At 42.0% G+C, this 17,500-nt stretch overlaps 1 pseudogene; it reads left to right on the forward strand.

Annotated features, from left to right (window-relative positions):
• LOC135506227 (ryanodine receptor 3-like) overlaps nt 1-17,500 on the forward strand; it is a 250,423-nt pseudogene that overhangs the window by 110,902 nt on the left and 122,021 nt on the right.

Below are 17,500 nucleotides of genomic sequence, written 5' to 3' on the forward strand. Positions count from 1 at the left end.
CTGTAATCACTCTTAGAGACTTAGCCATGAAGACTCACACATCCCTCTCTCTCTCAATTTAATTCAATTCAATTCAAGGGGCTTTATTGGCATGGGACACATGTTAACATTGCCAAAGCAAGTGAGGTTGATAATCTACAATAGTGAAATAAACAATTAACAGTAAATTAACAGTAAACATTAAATGTTGTTTCAAAACAATAAAGGCATTACAAATGTCATATGATGTGTGTTCTTCACTGGTCACCCTTTTCTCGTGGCAACAGGTCACACATCTTGCTGCTGTGATGTCACACTGTGGAATTTCACCCAGTAGATATGGGAGTTTATCAAAATTGGGTTTGTTTTCGGATTGTTTGTGGATCTGTGTAATCTGAGGGAAATATGTCTCTCTAATATGGTCATACATTGGGCAGGAGGTTAGGAAGTGCAGCTCAGTTTTCACCTCATGTTGTGGGCAGTGAGCACATAGCCTGTCTTCTCTTGAGAGCCATGTCTGCCTCTGGCGGCCTTTCTCAATAGCAAGGCTATGCTCACTGAGTCTGTACATAGTCAAAGCTTTCCATAAGTTTGGGTCAGTCACAGTGGTCAGGTATTCTGCCGCTGTGTACTCTCTGTTACTCTCTGTTACTCTCTGTTACTCTCTGTTACTCTCTGTCTAACTTACTTGATGAAGTCTGAGTTCCTGCTCTTTAGGCCACAGGCTGATATAGTAAAAGCTTTGTGTTCCATTGTGTCTAGTGTTGTTTTTGTGTGGTTTAGGCTTGGACCATTACAGTAGCTGTGAGCAGAGAATGTTGAGCATCTGATACATATCTCTTAAGTCCCAGGATGGGGCTTGGGGGGGGTGCATTAGTGGGCGTTGGGTCTGTTGCTCTGCTCACAGCGTGGGCATATGTGCGGCTGTCATGTTGAGGTCCTTGCTGCGGGTGGCATGGGGTGGGGGGGGGCAGAAGGGGCATAGGTCTGATCTGGGGGGCTATATTGGGTGTGGCCAGGGTTTGTTTGGGGTGGGCAGCTGGTTGGTGTGTCTGGGTGTAGGTCCTCTTGGCGTGGATTCTCTCAGGTCTTTCGGGGGGGGGTCTGAGCGTGGTGTCTGTTGTTCCTGTGTGAGTTGCTCGGGCTTTGGTTGAGGGTGACTCTCTCTCTCTCTCTCTCTCCTCTTTAACTGCATCAGTTACAGTGGCTATTAGCAAGTTGAGAAAACGAGCTGAAGCCCTTTGTACAGGAATGGTTATCACAGTATAATTTCCTCCCAAGCCCTGGAATACGTTAATGAGAGAGAGAGGAGGGGAGACCCAAACAGAGAAACAGAAAGGGAGAGCCACACAAAGAGAGAGAGAGAGCCTTCCAAGAGACTCACAGCCCAAATTAATGATGCTGTGACTCTGAGGAGCCTCATTACTCAGAGGGCTTGGACCTTCTCATTCATTAATGACAATATTTAGGAAGCATAGCTGTTCGCCTGGTTAATTTTAATTTACCAAGCCCTCATTAGCTCGACGGTGACATTGGTTTGTTTCCAAACGGCACCCTATCCCCTGTTTAGTGCACCACTTTTGATTTAGGCTCTGGTAAAAAGTAGTGCACTATATAGGGAATAGGGTGCCATAGTTCTCTGGTCTAAAGTAGTGCACTATATAGGGAATAGGGTGCCATAGTTCTCTGGTCAAAAGTAGTGCACTATGCAGGGAATAGGGCTCTGGTCAAAAGTAGTGCACTATGCAGGGAATAGGGCTCTGGTCAAAAGTAGTGCACTATGCAGGGAATAGGGCTCTGGTCAAAAGTAGTGCACTATGCAGGGAATAGGGCTCTGGTCAAAAGTAGTGCACTATGTAGGGAATAGGGTGCCATTTGGGACAAATCCCCATGTTGGGGGCAAGGGACAGATACTTGGCAGGATGATGAGAATATAATAAATGTGATGATACACTTAGAATTTGGTACATTTATCATCTCCGAGTAGAGCAGAACAGACTAGAGAACATCACCTTTCTGTTGGAATTATCTCCTCTGCAATCTCCTACCATCTTTTATTGTCAGCTGAAGCCAGATATACACACACACACACACACACACACACACACACACACACACACACACACACACAGACACACACAGAGACACACGCACACACGCGCACACACACACACACACACACGCACAGACACACACACACAAACACACAAACACACACACACGCACACGCGCACAGACACACACGCACACACACACTCACACACACGCACACGCGCACAAACACACACACACACACACAGGCATGTTGAGTCTGGGCACACTCATCTTGGTTAGACATTCATACAGTAAAGCTGATAACTTCACTCTGCTCTGTACCTCAGTGGTTCTTTGTATTTATTATGCAGCTACTCTTCCTGGGGTTTATTATGGATCCTCATTAGTTCCTGTCAAGGCAGCTTGGCAAGATCTCTTCCTGGAGTCCAAACACATTAAGGCAATTACATCACACAAAACCCCCAAAATAAAACAGTATCATATAAAAATTAAATCAAATAGTATTTGTCACGTGCCGAATATCAAATCAAATTCATTTGTATAGCCCTTCTTACATCAGCTGATATCTCAAAGTGCTGTTCATAAACCCAGCCTAAAATCCAAAACAGCAAGCAATGCATTTGTAGAAGCACGGTGGCTAGGAAAAACTCCCTAGAAAGGCCAAAACCTAGGAAGAAACCTAGAGATGAACCAGACTATGAGGGGTGGCCAGTCCTCTTCTGGCTGTGCCGGGTGGAGATTATAACAGAACATGGCCAAGACGTTCAAATGTTCATAAATGATTAGCAATGTCAAATAATAATTATCACAGTAGTTGTCGAGGGTGCGAAAAGTCAGCACCTCAGGAGTAAATATCAGTTGGCTTTTCATAACCGATCATTGAGAGTATCTCTACCGCTCCTGCTGTCTCTAGAGAGTTGAAAACAGCAGGTCTGGGACAGGTAGCTTGTCCGGTGAACAGGTCAGGGTTCCATAGCCGCAGGCAGAACAGTTGAAACTGGAGCAGCAGCACGGCCAGGTGGACTGGGGACAGCAAGGAGTCATCATGCCAGGTAGTCCTGAGGCATGGTATTAGGGCTCAGGTCCTCCGAGAGAGAAAATAGAGAAAGATAGAATTAGAGAGAGCATACTTAAATTCACACAGGACACCGGATAAGACAGGAGAAATACTCCAGATATAACAGACTAACACTAGCCCCCCAACACATAAACTACTGCAGCATAAATACTGGAGGCTGAGACAGGAGGGGTCAGGAGACACTGTGGCCCCATCCGAGGACACCCCCGGACAGGGCCAAACAGGAAGGATATAACCCCACCCACTTTGCCAAAGCACAGCCCCCACACCACGAGAGGGATATCTTCAACCACCAACTTACCATCCTGAGACAAGGCCGAGTATAGCCCACAAAGATCTCTGCCACGGCACAACCCAAGGGGGGGGCGCCAACCCAGACAGGTAGACCAGTGACTCAACCCACTCAAGTGACGCACCCCTCCTTGGGACGGCATGGAAGAGCACCAGTAAGCCAGTGACTCAGCCCCTGTAATAGGGTTAGAGGCAGAGAATCCCAGTGGAAAGAGGGGAACCGGCCAGGCAGAGACAGCAAGGGCGGTTCGTTGCTCCAGAGCCTTTCCGTTCACCTTCACACTCCTGGGACAGACTGCATTCAATCATAGGACCCACTGAAGAGATGAGTCTTCAGTAAAGACTTAAAGGTTGAGACCGAGTCTGCGTGTCTCACATGGGTAGGCCGACCATTCCATAAAATTGGAGCTCTGTAGGAGAAAGCCCTGCCTCCAGCTGTTTGCTTAGAAATTCTAGGGACAATTAGTAGGCCTGCGTCTTGTGACCGTAGCGTACGTGTAGGTATGTCCCCATCTCAGCTACTGTTGTATCAACATGTTTTGACCATGACAGTTTACAATCCAGGGTTACTCCAAGCAGTTTAGTCACCACAACTTGCTCAATTACCACATTATTCATTACAATATTTAGTTTCAGGGTTTAGTAAATAATTAATCCCAAATACAATGCTTTTTGTTTTTGAAATATTTAGGACAAATTTAACCTCTCTGGGATATGTGGGACTCCCACCTGGCCAAAAGCCAGGGAAAATGCAGAGCGCCAAATTCAAATAAATTACTATAAAAAGGAAACTTTCATTAAATCACACATGCAAGATAGCAAATTAAAGCTACACTTGTTGTGAATCCAGCCAACATGTCAGATTTCAAAAAGGCTTTTTGGCGAAAGCAAACGATGCTATTATATGAGGATAGCACCTCCGTAAACAAAGAGAGAAAAGCATATTTCAACCCTATAGGCGCGACACAAAACGCAGAAATAAAAATATAATTCATGCCTTACCTTTGACAAGCCTCTTTTGTTGGCACTCCAATATGTCCCATAACATCATAAATGGTCCTTTGTTCGATTCATTCTGTCGATATATATCCAAAATGTCAATTTATTTGGCGTGTTTGATCCAGAAAAACACCGGTTCCAACTTGCGCAACATGACTACAAAATATCTCAAGGGTTACCTGTAAACTTTGCCAAAACATTTCAAACTACTTTTATATTACAACTTTGGCTATTTTTTAACGTAAATAATCGATAACATTGAAGACGGGATGATCTGTGTTCAATACAAGAGGAAAACAAACTGTAGCTAGCTTTCTGGTCACGCGCCTCTATCTAACAGTACAGTTCTAGTGACACACGTTCAAGATGGCCGTACTTCTTCATTACACAAAGGAAAAAACCTCAACCAATTTCTAAAGACTGTTGACATCCAGTGGAAGCGATAGGAACTGCAAGAAGGTCCTTTAGAAATCTGGATTCCCAATGAAAACACATTCACAAGAGAGTGACCTCAAAAAAAAGATCTGAATGGTTTGTCCTCGGGGTTTCGCCTGCTAAATACGTTCTGTTATACTCACAGACATGATTAAAACAGTTTTAGAAACTTCAGAGTGTTTTACTAATAATATGCATATCTTATCTTTTGGGTATGGGTAGCAGGCAGTTGGATTTGGGCATGCATTTCATCCGAATGTGAAAATACTGCCCCCTGTCACCAAGAAATGAATCCTTGCCACCCATTCTGAAACTAACTCCAGCTCTTTGTTAAGTGTTGCAGTCATTTCACTTGCTGTAGTAGCTGACGTGTTTAGTGTTGAGTCATCCACATACATAGACACACCTGCTTTACTCATAGCTAGTGGCATGTCATTGGTAAAGATTTTATAAAGTAAGGGGCCTAGACAGCTGCCCTGGGGAATGCCTGATTCTATCTGGATTATGTTGGAGATGCTTCCATTAAAGAACACACTCTGTGTTATGTTAGACAGGTAACTCTTATATCTACAATATAGCAGGGGGTGTAAAGCCATCACACATAAGTGGTTAGACATTCATACAGTAAAGTTTCAGACCTGTGGTCAAATAATATTCTTGATGGGCAAGAAGAATAGTCCCAAAACTTGAAGCCCCGCCCATCTGGCACTCCTGACCATAGAATTAGGAATTAGAATAGTAGAATGGACATGAACCTTCTTATTTTTATTTACTAGGCAAGTCAGTTAAGAACAAATTCTTATTTTCAATGATGGTCTAAAGGTCAGACATTTTGGTCAGATAGTTGGTCAACCATGTTTTGCCAGTGCTGTGATAAGATATTGTGTAAATTAATGAATTTGAAGAATTGATCTACACTGCATGAGTGTTAGCAAGCTAGCCAGCCAGTTTTATAGGAATGATTCCATTAATTTGTCAAATTAACTGCCAATATGCCAACATTTCATTCAAGCAGTGCATTCAATCCACAGCCATACACTGGCTGAAATCAGTTGATGATAGGACTTAGAGAAGGTGTAAATGCAACAAGCACTGATATTGTATCATATAATAGCACTAAGGATTAAACATATTTGAATAATTGTAAATAGAACATGAACACAGGTCTAAGTGGCTCCTCTGCTACATTTAGCAGATTATCTCGTTTAATTACAAATAGACTGGCCAACGGTAATTACAATTACACTGACCTGAATTAATTACAATTAGACTGTCCTGATGTAATTACAATTAGACTGGCCTGAGGTAATTACAATTAGACTGGCCTGAGGTAATTACAATTATACTGGCCTGAGGTAATTACAAATAGACTGGCCTGATGTAATTACAATTAGACTGTCCTGATGTAATTACAATTAGACTGGCCTGAGGTAATTACAATTATACTGGCCTGAGGTAATTACAATTAGACTGGCCCAAGGTAATTACAATTATACTGGCCTGAGGTAATTACAAATAGACTGGCCTGATGTAATTACAATTAGACTGGCCTGATGTAATTACAATTAGACTGGCCTGAAGTAATTACAGTTATACTGGCCTGAGGTAATTACAATTATACTGGCCTGAGGTAATTACAAATAGACTGGCCTGATGTAATTACAATTAGACTGTCCTGATGTAATTACAATTAGACTGGCCTGAGGTAATTACAATTATACTGGCCTGAGGTAATTACAATTATACTGGCCTGAGGTAATTACAAATAGACTGGCCTGATGTAATTACAATTAGACTGGCCCGAGGTAATTACAATTATACTGGCCTGATGTAATTACAAATAGACTGGCCTGATGTAATTACAATTAGACTGGCCTGAGGTAATTACAGTTAGACTGGCCTGAGGTAATTACAATTAGACTGGCCTGGTGTAGTTACAATTAGACTGGCCTGGTGTAGTTACAATTAGACTGACCTGAGGTAATTACAAATAGACTGTCCTGATGTAATTACAATTAGACTGGCCTGATGTAATTACAATTAGACTGACCTGATGTAATTACAATTAGACTGGCCTGATGTAATTACAATTAGACTGGCCTGATGTAATTACAATTAAACTGGCCTGATGTAATTACAATTAGACTGACCTGATGTAATTACAATTAGACTGGCCTGATGTAATTACAATTAGACTGGCCTGATGTAATTACAATAAGACTGACTTGAGGTAATTACAATTAGACTGGCCTGATGTAATTACAATTAGACTGACTTGAGGTATTTACAATTAGACTGGCCCGAGGTAATTACAATTAGACTGTCCCGAGGATATTGCAATAGACTGGCCTGAGGTAATTACAATTAGACTGACTTGAGGTATTTACAATTAGACTGGCCCGAGGTAATTACAATTAGACTGTCCCGAGGATATTGCAATAGACTGACTTGAGGTATTTACAATTAGACTGACCTGATGTAATTACAAGTAGTCTGGCCCGAGGATATTGCAATTAGACTGGCCTGAGGTAATTACAATTAGACTGTCCCGAGGATATTGCAATTAGACTGGCCTGAGGTAATTACAATTAGACTGGCCTGAGGTAACCTAGCGAAATACACAGTGCAAATGTGTTGAAGGTTTATTTGAAAAATGCTGATTCAGTTAATGGGTTTGTTTGGAACTTCATTCTCCCGTATTGAACGATTGTAGTCTACATTATCAGTAACACATTTGGTGGTGTATCGTGATTGGATCATTTAAGTTTCCATTTGTTACACATTAATCTCAGCACCCAGAGCTAGTGTTTTAGCTGTCACAACAGACTATTGTTAGATAGACTAGCTACGCAGTGAATAATTTAAGTTTTTGTCAACCGTTCTGTCAACAGTTGCAAATCGGTTTGTGCATCCAGACGTGGGCCATGCTAAATTGCCTCTCCTCTCTCCCTCAGGTTCGAGATGACAACAAGAGGCAGCACCCTTGCCTGGTGGATTTCACCAAGCTGCCTGAAACAGAGAGCAACTATAACCTGCAGATGTCTAGTGAAACTCTCAAGTGAGTAGCTAGGCTAAGATTGTAAACACATATACATACTGTATCACATGACTCATTCCATCCAATTACACTGAAAAGAGTAGCCACCGATGACAACCAAACTGACATCTCAGTATCTCCAATAAAATGATCTACCTCTTCCACACGCGGTGATTGATAGCCATGTTTTACGAAGAGGATGTTTCATACTTGGCTAAGTAATTGACAGATAGGCTATTTAATTGAGGCTGTTCGTACCAGGAAGTGTCTTTAGAAGGAGTGCCTGGGTGTTGACTCTGTGCATGGGGGGCGGGGGGGGGGGTGATGACTCACTGTTTAGGTGGATGCTGGGGCTCTGAGCTGAGAGCTCCTCCAGGGCTCTTTAAATCAATACTCCCCTGGTGTTACTCACTCAGGGGATCTAACTCATTAAATGCAGCTAGCTGCTTCGATATTTTCCTCATGCAGCCCACACACAGTTCATGTGAATCATTATTTGGGGAATTCTTTACTAACTGAAATGTACAGCTGCAGCCCTGACATATAATCAATAGTAGCATATGCGGCGAGTGTGAATTTAACTTCTTGCGTCGAGCAATCCCGGATCCGGGATCCTATATATAGCCTCAAGCTCAAGCTCAATAGTTAACGTTGCATAATGCAATGTTAACTATTCATGAAAATCGCAAATGAAATGAAATAAATATATTTGCTCTCAAGCTTAGACTTTTGTTAACAACGCTGTTATCTCAGATTTTCAAAATATGCTTTTCAACCATAGCTAAACAAGCATTTGTGTAAGAGTATTGATAGCTAGCATAGCTATAAGCCTAGAATTCAGCCAGCAACATTTTCACAAAAACAAAAAAATCATTCAAATAAAATCATTTACCTTTGAAGAACTTCAGATGTTTTCAATGAGGAGACTCTCAGTTAGATAGCAAATGTTCAGTTTTTCAAAAAAATATTATTTGTGTAGGACAAATCGCTCCGTTTTGTTCACGTTTGGCTATGAAAAAAACCTGTATCCAGTTATAGCCTCAAGCTCATTAGCATAACGTAAGAAGAACTATTTATGAAAATCGCAAATGAAATGAAATGAATGTGCTAGCTCTCAAGCTTAGCCTTTTCTTAACAACACTGTCATCTCAGATTTTCAAAATATGCTTTTGAACCATAGCAAAACAAGCATTTGTGTAAGAGTATTGATTGCTAGCGTAGCATTTAGCGTAGCATTTAGCGGGCAACATTTGCACAAAAACCTGAAAAGGATTCAAATAAAATCATTTACCTTTGAAGAACTTCGGATGTTTTCAATGAGGAGACTCTCAGTTACATTGCAAATGTTCAGTTTTTCCTGAAAGATTCTTTGTGTAGGAGAAATCGCTCCGTTTTGTACATCACGTTTGGGTACCAAAAAAAAACGAAAATTCAGTCATCAAAACGGCGAACTGATTTCCAAATTAACTCCATAATATTGACTGAAACACGGCAAACGCTGTTTAGAATCAATCCTCAAGGTGTTTTTCACATATCTCTTCATTGATATATCGTTCGTGAATGTCTACTTTCTCCTGTGAATCGCTTGGAAAAAGACGTGCAGTTGAAGGTGACGCACCAATTTCGACGGAGGACACCGGGGGGACACCTGGCAAATGTAGTCTCTTATGGTCAATCTTCCAATGATATGCCTACAAATACGTCACAATGCTGCAGACACCTTGGGGAAACGATAGATCGGGCAGGCTCATTCCTTGCGCATTCACAGCCATATAAGGAGACAATGAAAAACAGAGCCTCAAAAATCCTGCTCATTTCCTGTTTGAAGTTTCATCTTGGTTTCGCCTGTAGCATCAGTTCTGGGGCACTCACAGACAATATCTTTGCAGTTTTGGAAACGTCAGAGTGTTCCCTTTCCAAAGCTGTCAATTATATGCATAGTCGAGCATCTTTTTGTGACAAAATATTGCGCTTAAAACGGGCACGTTTTTTTTATCCAATAATGAAATAACGCCCCCATAGATGTAACAGGTTAAAGTATTTTTTTTGGGGGGGGGGATAATTTTCACCTTAAAAATACACCTTTATAATGAAGCGTTCCGTGCGTCATCGCATTTTCCAGACTTACATAAGATGGCTTGTTATTCATAATGTGATGGTTGGATTGGATCATCATAATTTAGATTTAAAAAATGCAAAAAGCAATCAGTATTCACCAAAACAAAAGGACATTGCTGAGCGTGTAGAGGTGTAGAAAATGGCCTGTTCGGCTATAGACGCGATCAGATACGTTTCTGTCTGTCTTCGGACAGGAAAAAAATATGGCAATTCTATTACACTTTATAAGACTGGAGACATTAGCAGAATCTTATTTAATAGCCAACAGACAACAAGTACATGGGAGCCTAATCTGCTGATACTGACAAACCAAATGATTTGTATATACAGTGCATTCGGAAAGTATTCAGACCCCTTGACTTTTTACACATTTTGTTATGTTACGGCCTTATTCTAAAATGGATGAAATACACTTTCCTCCTATCCCATAATGACAAAGTGAAAACAGCTAATGATCACGCTTTCTGCTATACAGTAGTGGCCTACGTTGAATGATTGTATAGTAGTAGGCAAATTAGACTATATAATTTTGTCATTTTAATTCAGTTTACTTTAGGGTACGTTTCTGAATAGTAAAGTTACTGAGGCTTTTTTGTTGTTGCAAATAGTTGTTTTTATTGCGTCACATCAAAGACATTACAGTCAATAAAACAAATCATTTTTCCAAGTTACTGGTGCTGATCTCATGAAACAATGACCTAGTATATAAGTGGAATAGAATAGTGGCAGGTGTGGACAGAGTATCTGTCTGCTAGGGTCCCCAAAAAAATGGCTACATTTAAAAAACATGATGGAAAAATATAAAATAAGTTTCAAGTTGTATTAGTTGTATGTACAGGATACGCCTGTTATACACTGTCCAATGAAATGCTTACTTACAGGTAACAAAGCTATAATGGTGAGGTTTTAACTCGTGTGTTTCTGTCTCTTTCTCTCTGTGTGTCAGGACACTGTTGGCACTGGGATGTCATGTGACACAGACTAACATTAACGCTGAGGAAGATCTGAAGAAAGTCAAACTGCCCAAGGAGTAAGTCATGTTGTTTCTACTAGTGGACCTATCTGCTGTAGCAGTAGGAGGTTGATTGTAAAACCCTGCATGGGGAGAAATGTACTCAGAGACTGTGACTTATTGTTATTGAGATGACCAGTCAATAAAGCAATGTGAGAGAAATAATGATGAATTCATTAGGAAATCAGAGGGAGTCTTGTCTTGTGGTTTGAGACACTTCAACTACAGCTCTACAGATCTACAGCTCTACAGCTCTAAAGTTATACAGTTCTACAGCTCTACAGCTCTAAAGTTATACAGTTCTACATCTCTGCAGCTCTACAGTTCTACAGCTCTACAGTTCTACAGCTCTACAGCACTACAGTTCTACAGCTCTACATCTCTATAGCTCTACAGCTCTACAGCTCTACAGCTCTACAGTTATACAGCTCTACAGCTCTACAGTTCTACAGCTCTAAGGTTATACAGCTCTACAGCTCTACAGTTCTACAGTTCTACGTTCTACAGCTCTACAGCTCTACAGCTCTACAGCTCTACAGCTCTACAGCTCTACAGTTCTACAGCTCTACAGTTTTACAGCTCTACATCTCTACAGCTCTACAGCTCTCTAGTTATACTGTTCTACTGTTCTACAGCTCTACAGTTGTACAGTTCTACAGCTCTACAGTTTTATAGCTCTACATCTCTACAGCTCTACAGCTCTACAGTTCTAAAGCTCTACAGTTTTACAGCTCTACATCTCTACAGCTATACAGCTCTCTAGTTATACTGTTCTACTGTTCTACAGCTCTCTAGTTATACTGTTCTACAGCTCTACAGGTCTATTTCTCTACAGCTCTACAGTTATACAGTTCTATAGCTCTACAGCTCTATATGTCTACAGTTCTACAGCTCTACAGCTCTCTAGTTCTACAGCTCTACAGTTTTACAGCTCTACAACTCTACAGCTGTACAGCTCTACATCTCTGCAGCTCTACAGTTCTACAGCTCTACAGTTCTATAGCTCTACAGCTCTACAGCTCTACAGCTCTACAGTTATACAGTTCTACATCTCTACAGTTCTACAGCTCTACAGTTCTACAGCTCTACAGCTCTATAGCTCTACAGCTCTACAGCTCTATAGCTCTACAGCTCTACAGCTCTACAGCTCTACAGTTATACAACTCTACAGCTCTACAGTTCTACAGCTCTAAGGTTATACAGCTCTACAGCTCTACAGTTCTACAGTTCTACGTTCTACAGCTCTACAGCTCTACAGTTCTACAGCTCTACAGCTCTACAGCTCTACAGCTCTACAGCTCTACAGTTTTACAGCTCTACATCTCTACAGCTCTACAGCTCTCTAGTTATACTGTTCTACTGTTCTACAGCTCTACAGTTGTACAGTTCTACAGCTCTACAGTTTTATAGCTCTACATCTCTACAGCTCTACAGCTCTACAGTTCTCTAGTTATACTGTTCTACAGCTCTACAGGTCTATTTCTCTACAGCTCTACAGTTATACAGTTCTATAGCTCTACAGCTCTGCAGGTCTACAGTTCTACAGCTCTACAGCTCTACAGCTCTACAGCTCTGCAGCTCTACAGTTCTACAGTTCTACAGCTCTACAGCTCTACATTTCTGCAGCTCTACAGGTCTACAGCTCTACAGTTCTACAGCTCTACAGCTCTACATTTCTGCAGCTTTACAGTTCTACAGCTCTACAGTTCTACAGCTCTACAGTTCTACAGCTCTACAGTTCTACATCTCTGCAGCTCTACAGTTCTACAGCTCTACAGTTTTACAGCTCTACATCTCTACAGATCTTACAGCTCTCTAGTTCTACAGCTCTACAGCTCTATAGTTTTACAGCTCTACATCTCTACAGCTCTACAGCTCTCTAGTTATACTGTTCTACAGCTCTACAGTTCTATTTCTCTACAGCTCTACAGTTATACAGTTCTATAGCTCTACAGCTCTATATGTCTACAGTTCTACAGCTCTACAGCTCTCTAGTTCTACAGCTCTACAGTTTTACAGCTCTACAACTCTACAGCTGTACAGCTCTCTAGTTCTACTGTTCTACATCTCTACAGTTTTACAGCTCTACTTCTCTACAGCTCTCTAGTTCTACTGTTCTACAGTTCTACAGTTTTACAACTTGATATTTTCAGCTATGTGATGTCTAACAGGTATATATTTTGATATTTTCAGCTATGTGATGTCTAACAGGTATATATTTTGATATTTTCAGCTATGTGATGTGTAATGGGTACAAGCCAACGCCACTGCAGCTGTCTGAGGTGAAACTGACGGCTGGTCAGGAGGTCCTGGTAGATAAACTGGCGGAGAACGCTCACAACGTGTGGGCCAAGGACAGGGTCAAACAAGGATGGACGTACGGCATCCAGCAGGTGAAGTGCTCCCTTTATCTGTCAAATCTTCAGTGAACAATCAATGCAATCAAGGCCAAAATACCAGGGATGTTGTTCAAGTTTATTGGTCACGTGTGCTGATACAACAGGTGAAGACCTCATAGTGAAATGCTTACTTACAGTCTCTAATCGATAGTGTGAAAAAAAGTGTGTGTGTGTGTGTGTGTGTGTGTGTGTGTGTGTGTGTGTGTGTGTGTGTGGGTAAGTAAAGAAATAAAACAACAGTAAAAAGACATTTGAAAATAAGAGCAGCAAGGCTATATACAGACACCTGTTAGTCAGGCTGGTTGAGGTAGTATGTACATGTAGATATGGTTAAAGTGACTATGCATATATGATGAACAGAGAGCAGCAGCAGCGTAAAGGAGGGGTTGGTGGGCGGTGGGACACAATGCAGATAGCCCGGTTAGCCAATGTGCGGGAGCACTGGTTGGTCGGGCCAATTGAGGTAGTATGTACATGAATGTATAAGATAAACAGAGAGTAGCAGCAGCGTAAAAGAGGGGTTGGTGGAGGGCACACAGTAAAATAGTCCGGGTAACCATTGGTTACCTGTTCAGGAGTCTAATGGCTTGGGGGTAGAAACTGTTGAGAAGCCTTTTTGTCCTAGACTTGGCGCTCCGGTACCACTTGTCATGCGGTAGTAGAGAGAACAGTCTATGACTGGGGTGGCTGGGGTCTTTGACATTTTCTTTTCCTGCCATTCAGGAAATGTTTTGTCATAGCCGTGATATATGGTCTGATACACCACGGCTGTCAGCCAATCAGCATTCAGGACTCCAACCACCCAGTTTATAAATGACATTATAAACCAATGTCTTTGTCCAATTCTTTAATCTACCAGACATTTCGGAGTGTGACAGGCATCCGATTAACGGATGAGCTTTGACTGCATAAATGTCATCCATTTATAAGTCATCGAACACACCGTTCTTGACAGTACACAACATTATTGAACAAGACAAAACCAGTCCGGTGAAGCAGAGGGGTCTGATGCACGTTGTTATTTATCTCTGTAGGACGTGAAGAGCAGGCGAAACCCTCGCCTGGTGCCGTACGCTCTGCTCGACGAGAGGACCAAGAAGTCTAACAGAGACAGTCTGAGGGAGGCCATCAGGACCCTGGTGGGATATGGCTACGACATCGACCCCCCAGACCAAGAGTGTGAGGACATTAGCAAGTTAATGGTCAAATAACTGTAGAGCTGGACTGTACAGTGCTGGAGTAGCGATCTAATTGTCATTTTACACTGATGTTACATTGTCGGGGCTATCATTAAAGACACTTTTCCAGTATCCTTCAACTCATTTATTAGTAAGCAAACAGGTACATGTCTCCCTTACCTCCCTTACCTCCCTTACCTCCCTCACCTCACTTACCTCCCTTACCTCACTTACCTCACTTACCTCCCTTACCTCCCTCACCTCACTTACCTCCCTTACCTCCCTTACCTCCCTCACCTCACTTACCTCCCTTACCTCCCTTACCTCACTTACCTCCCTTACCTCCCTTATCTCCCTTACCTCACTTATCTCCCTTACCTCACTTACCTACCTTACCTCCCTCACCTCCCTCACCTCCCTTACCTCCCTCACCTCCCTTACCTCACTTACCTCCCTTACCTCCCTTATCTCCCTTACCTCACTTCTCTCCCTTACCTCACTTCTCTCCCTTACCTCACTTCTCTCCCTTACCTCACTTCTCTCCCTTACCTCACTCACCTCCCTCACCTCCCTCACCTCCCTTACCTCACTTACCTCCCTCACCTCCCTTACCTCACTTACCTCCCTTACCTCCCTCACCTCCCTTACCTCACCCATAATATCAGATAATATCTTGTCACTGCCCACCTGAATAGTTAGTGTTTGAGGATAGATTTTAATGGACTGCAATAGATATGGTCCTTGGAGAGGGATTCAGTCAATCTTTCAGAGTACTAAGATATATCTCTCGCTAGGCCCAAAGATGCCCTAGAGTTGTCATCGTTTTGCTATGGGATGAATATCTCCTCTGTGTCCCCAGCCTGTCATATCGTGGAGAGGCAGAGCATTGAGACGGTCCGGTTCTTCCGTGTAGAGCAGACGTATGCAGTGAAGACAGGGAGGTGGTACTTTGAGTTTGAGGCCCTGACCGGAGGGGACATGAGGGTTGGTTGGGCTAGACCAGGCTGTAGGTCAGACTTTGACCTGGGCATGGACGACCAGGCCTACGTCTTCGATGGATACAAGGTAAACAAAAAACTCTTTTTATCTTTAAATCATGTTTAAAAATATATGTATATATATTTAAAATTCTTATTTTGACTCTCTTTTGATATGGTTTGAAGTGTATTATCATGTACGTATCGGTCTAGGCTAACGACCCATCTACCTTACTCATTCTGCATTCAGCAATGTTATATTGTTGCCAAACAAGCCAACAACAAGTTGGCTAAAACAGAAAGAAATGGCATGCCATGCACCTAGGCAAATGATTGTAGACTTGGTCGTACGCTTGATCAACTTCACGTTTCCCGGGTGGTTATTAGATCAGGGTAATACATGTTGTTTGTTCCCCCCAGGGTCGTCGTATACACATGGGTGCACGTTTCTTCGGCCAGTCATGGAACAAAGGAGACGTGGTGGGCTGCATGATCAACATGGAGGACAAGTCTATGATCTTCACGCTCAACGGAGAACTAATCATCACTAACAAGGGATCGGAGCTCTGCTTCGTCGACTTCGAGACAGAGGATGGTGAGTTTATCTTTATCCCTTCTCAGTCTCTTGTTGGAAGACTGTAGTCTGTAGAGGTCCCGTGTGGCTCAGTTGGTAGAGATTGGAAATTTCTCGCATGAAATAGCCTCCATTTCTGAGAACAATTATAGACTGACGAGTTCCAGGAGAAAGTGCTTTGTTTCTGGCCATTTTGAGCCTGTAAACAAACCCACAAATGCTGATGCTCCAGATACTCAACTAGTCTAAAGAAGGCCAGTTGTATTGCTTCTTTAATCAGAACAACAGTTTTCAGCTGTGCTAACATAATTTGCGAAGGGTTTTCCAATGATCAATTAGCCTTTTAAAATGATAAACTTGTATTTGTTAACACAACCTGCCATTGGAAGACAGCAGTGATGGTTGCTGATAATGGGCCTCTGTACGCCTATGTAGATATTCCATTAAAAATCATCCGTTTCCAGCTACAATAGTCATTCACAACATTAACAATGTCTACACTGTATTTCTGATCAATTTGATGTTATTTTTTGCTTTTCATTCAAAAACAAGGACATTTGTAAATGACCCCAAACGTTTGAACTGTAGTGAATGTACTCACTACTGTAAGTCCCCCTTGATAAGATAAGAGTGTCTGCTACAGTGTTAACGTCTCCTTTTCTCTTTAGGAAGATCGGAGGAGGTTCATCCTTCCTTAGCTAACGTGATGTACTGGTTTATACATACGGTACATTTGCTTTGCATCATGTAATGCATTGCTATTTATTCAGATGTATTTATGTATTCAAGATAATGCGTCACCAGAAATGTACTCTTCAGGTTTGGATCTCTAAGAGATCAGAGACGCAGAGCTGTAAACACATACAGCTAATGTCACGACAGATTTCCTCCTCTTCCTCTGAAGAGGAGGTGTAGCAAGGATCGGACCAATATGCAGCGTGGTAGGTGTCCATGGTTTTTAATAAGAGAACTCAACATGAACACAAATATCAAAGTGAACTGGCAACGAAACAGTCCCGTGTGGCACAAACACTGACACAGGAAACAATCACCCACAAAACACCCAAAGAACATGGCTGCCTAAATATGGTTCCCAATCAGAGACAACGATAAACACCTGCCTCTAATTGAGAACCAATCTAGGCAACCATAGACTTACATAAACACCTAGACTAGAAAACACCCCATAAACATACAAAACCCCTAGACCAGACGAAACACATAAATCCCCCATGTCACACCCTGACCTGACCAAAATAATACAGAAAACAAAGATAACGAAAGGCCAGGTCTTGACAGCTAAACTTAAAGCAGCAAAGCATTGGGGAAATCAGTCATTGAATTAGCCTGCAAATGAACCTGCTGTTG

Source organism: Oncorhynchus masou, chromosome 19 (genome assembly GCF_036934945.1).
Source record: "Oncorhynchus masou masou isolate Uvic2021 chromosome 19, UVic_Omas_1.1, whole genome shotgun sequence".
NCBI classification, from domain to species: Eukaryota; Metazoa; Chordata; class Actinopteri; order Salmoniformes; family Salmonidae; genus Oncorhynchus; species Oncorhynchus masou.